The sequence below is a fragment of the Sus scrofa genome, chromosome 13 (genome assembly GCF_000003025.6).
Source record: "Sus scrofa isolate TJ Tabasco breed Duroc chromosome 13, Sscrofa11.1, whole genome shotgun sequence".
NCBI lineage: Eukaryota > Metazoa > Chordata > Mammalia > Artiodactyla > Suidae > Sus > Sus scrofa.
Window position 1 is genome coordinate 4,183,883 of NC_010455.5, and position 6,758 is coordinate 4,190,640.

General features: G+C 40.1%; 1 protein-coding gene across 2 annotated transcripts in view; it reads left to right on the forward strand.

Moving 5' to 3' along the window:
* The window catches only part of PLCL2 (phospholipase C like 2), a 209,345-nt gene that overhangs the window by 191,653 nt on the left and 10,934 nt on the right, over window positions 1–6,758 (forward strand). The gene's annotated exons all lie outside the window — the stretch shown is intronic.

A 6,758-nucleotide genomic window follows, 5' to 3' on the forward strand; every position in this document is an offset into this window, starting at 1 on the left:
CCTTTGTTTTAAAGTCTATTTAGTCTGATATGAGTAATGCGTCTTCCACTTTCTTGTCATTTCCATTTGCATGAAATATCTTTTTCCATCTCCTCACTTTCAGTCTATGTGTGTCCTTTGCCCTAAAATGGGTCTCTTGAAGGTAGCATGTTGTTTTTTTTTAAATCCAGTCTGCTGCTCTATGTCATTTGATTGGAGCATTTAGTCCATTGACATTTAGGATAATTACTGATAGATATGTATTTATTGCCCTTTTTTTTTTCTTTCTTTTTAAGGTCTGTGGCATATGGAAGTTCCAAAACTAGGGGTTGAAATCAAGATGCAGCTGCTGGCCTACACCACAGCCATAGCAATGTGGGATGTAAGCCACATCTGCAAGCTTGTAGTAATGCTGGATCCTTAACCCACTAAGTGAGTAGAGGGATCGAACCCACATCCTCACAGATACTGTGTTGGGTTCTTAACCTGCTAAGCCACAACAGGAACTCCTTATTGCCATATTTATTCTTGTTTTCCCATCAATTTTGTATTTCTTTTTTGTCCCTTTCTTTTTCCTTTTGTGGTTTGATTTGCTTTTGTATTATGCTTGTTTTCTTTTTTTGTGTGTGACTCTCCTATGTTTTTGATTTGTGTTACCCTAATTTTCAAGTTTGTTAACCCCTTCCTATATCTACTTGCTTTAGATTGGTAGTCATATAAGCTCAAACACATTATAGAAAAAATATCTATTTTCTCACTTTCCTCCCCAACATTTTATGATTTTTACATCCTCTTTTACATCTTTATGTTCAACCTTTTGCTGTTAATTGTGGTTATCAGTGCTTTCATAGAAATTTTTGATTTTTTTAAAAAAAATCTTTGTATTGGCTTAAGTGATTTACTTTCTAGTTGTAATGTTTTCTTTTCTATAGATTCTTGGCTCTTTTAGAGAAGACCTTTTGGTATTTCCTTTAGGATAGATGTATTGCTATATTTAGCTTTTGCTTGCCTGAGAAATTCTTTATCTCTCCTGTTCTAAATAATAATCTTAGTAAGTTGCAGATTTTTCCCTTTAAGGTCTTTGACTATGTCTTGCCACTGCCTTCTAGCCTGCAATGTTTCTGTAAAAAAATCAGCTGATAGCCTTATGGGGGTTCCCTTGTAATTACTCTTTCTTTTTCTCTTGCTGCCTTTAGAATCCTCTTTTTATCTTTAACCTTTGACATTTTTATTATAATATGCTTGATATAGGTCTGTTTGGGTTAATCTTGTTTGGGACCTTTTGTCAATAGCTGTTTCCTTTTTTAGGTTTGGGTGTTTTCAGACATAATTTTTTCAAATACAATTTAAATCCCCTTTTCTCCTTCTCCTTCTGGGATCTCTATTATGCATAGATTGGTATGTTTATATTATGTAGGTCTTTTATATTGCTTTCATTTTTTTTTTATTTGGCCTTCTGTCTGCTGTTCTGATTGGGTGATTTCCATTATTCTATCTTCCAGATCACTTATTTGTTCTTTTGCATTATTCAATCTGCTATTCATTGCCTTTAGTTCAGCTTTTATCTGGGAAAATTAGTTTTCTGTTGGTTCCTTTTTATAGTTTCTAGTTCCTTTTTACAATAATCTTCATTTCTATCAATAGCCCTTGATTCCTTCAGTATTTTCATTATCTCCTTTTTGAATTTGGTGCTATTAGACAGAGGAGGTCTATTTCATTTTTGTTCTTTCAGTGGAATTTTCTTGATCTCTTAATTGGGAGTGGTACCTCTGCTCCATTTTGCTTATATTTCTTTTACTCTATAAGTTTAGGAGAAACAATTTTCTACTGTGGTCCTGGAGGGCTATTTTTATGTGGCACATCCTTGTGTAGGCTTTGTGGGTCTAATGTTTTTGGTATCAGCACTGTTTTTAATATGGATGTCTGCTGCGTCTTTCTTCAGTGTGACTGGTGTTGTGGTGACCAGAGCCTGTACCGGATATTGAGTAGGGCCTCCTCTTTGTTCTGTGGTTGTCATAACCCTGTTGGGTGCACAGTCTGCTCCCTAATTGTTGGAGTAGAAGCCCCCAGATCTGTTTCTGAGCTGTGGTAGGTGGGACTGGATGGAGTACTCCCCCTGGGAGAGTAGCCACTGAGTATTTCTTCACTGGAGCTGTCCTCCTGTGTTCTGTGCTATCCCCTGTGCAGGCTCACAAATTACACTGTTGTTGGCAATGCCCTCGGCCCTGCCTCCTCTGTGGAGATGCAGGCAATCAACCCTAGTGTCCCTCAGGTGCTGTGTTCGCAAAGCTGCCAGCATGGATCCTCAGGCACTGGCCCATTGAGGTCAGGTACCGGGATCACAGTATTCACGTGCCTGGACCCACCTTGGGAGCTGTGGAAGCAGCCTGGACCTCAGCCCTCCCTCTGCATCCATGCGCCCACAAAGAGTGTATCTGCTACTGTTGGACTCATCCAGCCGTGGGAACACCCATTGTCCTACTCCCAAAGCAGTGTCAAGAAAAAGGCTGCTATGGTGGACCCCACGCCTCCCTTCACATGCCCCTTCACAGTGGTGCTTTGCTTCTATGGTGGGCCCAGGCTTTTTCCTCCTATAGTCCCAGTTGCGGCCATACCACACTCCAGCTGCTTCAGGCTGTCTCTCTGCAGCCGACTCAGTCCTCTCCCTGGGCCTGTCCTCTGAAACCCAAGTTTCAGCACTCAGCAGTTGCCCACACCAGTGGATGCATATCTTGGGCTGGGGATTGCAGCAATGCAGCAGGGATCCTCTCTGTTCTGCCTGCTGCCAATCAGCTGCTGGCTGCATGCTCTTCTCACTCTCTATAGCTCCTTTACTATTCCAGCTAATTTCCCCACTGGTGAAGGGGCTTCCAAGGGTTTTGGAACTTTTCTTCTTTTCTTGCTTCCTCCCAGGGGCTCAAGTTCCACCCCCATTCCTTTTTTGTTTTTTTCTTTTGTCCTACCCGGTTATGTGGAGATCTTTCTTACACTGCCATCTGATGTCTTTGCCAGTGTTCAGTAAAGTATTTTGTGAGAATTGTTCCACATGTAGATATACTTTTGAATCCTACTAAAATTCCTCTATTTAAATTTTTTAAATACTAAGTTTCACTTAATGGAAAAAAAGCAAACCATAAAGAAGCCAAATGAATGAAGGATTTTTACTATAGGAGGTATTTATTTCCTATAAAATCTCTCTGAGGTTAAGGAAATAGATTATGAAAAAATGTTAGTTGGAGTCATTTTGTTGGGTTTTTTGAAAACTACACTTTTCAGTTATAAGCTTTGTTGGTTGGTCTTTTGCTCTGAAAGTTGAGAATATTAGCACTTTCTAATATTTCTGGGTGGGAAATTAGGCATATTGTTATTTTTCCATTGTCCAGGTTTAAATATCCCCAGTTGGTCCCAGGACTGTAGTTCCCATATTATTTACCATAAGTTCAGTATTTAAATTGGTTCACTCTCACAACCAGACCAAGAAATCACCACGCTTTTCTGTAGCCTGAGGGATGGTGGAGAGAAGAGATAACACTCAGCTGGGGTCATAGACAGCCTCTGTTTGGATACTGGGATCCAGCTTTCTCAGAGTTTGTAAATGTCCTCTAGGGTTTCTGTTGCATAATTTAGGAGAGGGTGTAATCCATTCCATAGGCTTCTGATTACTTCCTTAATTCAGAAGCCAGCCCTCAAGACCTTACATCCATTACAGAGTCAGCACCATTCTTTTTTGGTCAGCTTTATTCAAGGATAGTATATCTAAAATGAAATTTACCAGTTTTAACTGTGCAATTCAATGAAATTTGACAAATGAATATAGTCATGCAACCCATCAAAGTGATGATAGAGCACTTCCATCAGCTCTAGAAGTTCCTTCCCTTAGGCCCTTTTGTAGTAAATTCCCCCCACCTTGCCAACTGCTGATCTGATTTACTGTCTCTGTAGTTTCACCTGTCCAGAATGTCTTATAAATGGAAGCATATAGGAGGAAACTTTGTGACTGACGTCTTGCATTTAGCGGAATGCTTTTAAGATTCATCCAGTTCATGTATGTTTCTTTTTATTGATGAGTAGTATTCTGTCTTATGGATGTACTACAGTTTGTTTATACATTCACCTGTATAAACAGGGCATTTTTGTTGTTTCCAGTTTTTAGCTATTATGAATAAAGCTGCAATGAACATTCACATAAATCTTTCTGTGGACATATGTTTTTATTTTTCTTGGGAAAATACATATGAGTGGAATTGCTGGGTCATATGGTAAGTGTATTTCAGACTTTATATTTCCAGCTGCTTTATGAACTGTTCCATTTTGTATTCCTCCCACCAGTGTTATCAGAGTTCCAGTAACTCCATACCCTTGTCAACATTTGCTATTGTCAGTTTAGCCAGTCTAGCAAGTGTATAGAGGTTGAGCATCTTTTTGTTTAGGGTTCCTTTTAAAAAAAAAAAATTTAAAAGGTTGTGTTAGGCCTTAGCGTGGTTTTGTTTCTTCTGCTTAAAGTTCTTTGAGATTTTTTTCCATATATGGTTTACAGTTTTCATTAAATTTGGGGATTTTCAGCCATTATTTCTCTAAATTTTTTTTTTTTTCTCTTTGACTCTTCCCTCTCCATCTGTAACTCCATTTATACAGGTATATTGCTTGCTTTATTTTTCTCACAAGTCACCAATGCACTATTAATTTGCTTTTAGGCCTTTTATTCCTTTTTTTTTTTTTTTTTTTTTTTTTTGCTTTTTAGGGCTGCACCCACAGCATATGGAGGTTCCCAGGCTAGGGGTCTAATTGGAGCTATAGCCGCTGGCCTACGCCACAGCCACAGCAACTTGGGATCTGAACCGTGTCTGTGACCTACACCACAGCTCACGGCAACGCCAGATCCTTAACCAACTGAGCGAGGCCAAGGATCAAACCCATAACCTCATGGTTCCTAGTTGGGTTCGTTAACCACTGAGCCACGATGGGAACTCTTTTTCCTGTTTTTTTTTGAAAAAAAATTGTTTCTATTACTACATCTTCCAGCAGTGTTGCTATTCAGGCAGTATTGTATCTTCTACGACATCTAATCTGCCATTAATCTGTCTAGTGGGTTTTTATTTTGAGTGCCCTGCCTGCTGTCTTTGTGTTCATGACATCCTCTCTGCCTTTGAACTTGTATATTTACAGTGGCTGTTATATCTTGCTTCCTAACCTCCCCACCACTGCCCCGCCCCAACCCTGGAGCTTCCTTGCCTCCCTGAGCTTGACTGTCTGGGCTCTGCCTCCCTGTGCTGCAGCCTCTCCAGGCAGTGAGCTGGAGCCCCTGTCCATGCTCCTTCTCCCAAGGCTGTTGTGCACAGTCTGAAAATTGTTGCTTTATTATTGTGTCCAGTTTCCTAGTTAGGTGTCAACTCCATTCTAAACTTTTCTGTGTTGCTTCTTTCTTCTCACTTCCTGTCCCATCATCTCTTCTCCATCAAACAGAAGTAAAATGAGAAAGACATTTAGTTGGTATCTCTCTAGGCTGGTTGGCTGTTAGAATTTTCAGGATTTTTATGAATTACCAGTATGAGTTCTGTGAGTTTTAGAAGTTTATTAAATTATGTTGTACCTTTCCCTGTGTTGAGTTGCTGCTTGTATTTGTGTATTTGTGTGTATTTGCCAGTTTTATGCATTTTGCTCATTTCATCAGAAATGTGGGAAGTTCTGTAATGCATCTCGAACCCACTGGCTTGGTCACAGTGTTCTTCTCTCTTTATTTCACTGTTTATGTAGCATCTCCACCCAATGGTTACACTGGTGCCCTCAAGGCAGCACGGACCCACTCTATTCCTTCTCCTGCCACACCCCTGCGTGTACTTAGGGACTGCTGTGTCTTCTCTCAAACCTCCATAGTTCAGGATGAGGTGGCTTATTGTCCCTTCTTCTGAAGGCTCTGGCTTGGCAGTGTCCTTCATGAGATGGGGTGGCATCATCTCCATGCTTCAGATGCCAGGTGGGCTGACCCACTTAGAGTGAGACTCAATGGTCTGATTTTTGCTTGTGGCCTTTACTATTAATATAGGCCAAGTTATGTTGGATTTTATAGCACCTCTGTCATATTACGGATTTAAAGGAAGCTTATTATGACCCAAGATATTTTCAGATGAACTGCTGCCAAGCAAGCTCTTCTGACTTTGTGCCACTTCACCCTCAGAGAAAGACTAGAAACTAAACCCTGGAAGTAGAGATTTGTTCTCTAAAGGACATAAGATTTCTGCCAAAAATAAATAATTAAACCAGACAGTTTGTGCACCTGGAAAGACATTAATCTTGATTTTGTTTTTGTCTGAGGTGTGGACTTACCAGGAAGATCCAAAGACTTATGTTTGTTTCCTTTCTGCAAATTACTCTGATAGCCTGTGTGCCACTCCTTTCCTTTACTGATGCTAATATCCTTTAGCTACTTCACTTATTATAGCTGATGTATTATGTTGTTTGCTTTCCTGAAAAGTGCTAACCAAGTAAAAGCCGTTTCTCTATTTAGTATATGAAAACTCCTCCAGAAAATCAAACTACAGTAGTGTTTGTTGCTAGGCAGGCTGTTCTTTCTGACCCATTTAAAACAGTAAAACTTAGGACGTTTGGATCTCAATGATGTGGAATTTGTGATTACTCAGCTGATGTTTAATTATGCAAAGATGCGCTTGAGAGATTATTAGTGCGAGGGAGGTGCTGATGCGGATGCGTGCGGCATGTTTGCTTGTGTTTTCAGGAGTCTTCCTGCTCCACATCCTGGCCCTGCTCCCAGAAGATCGTCC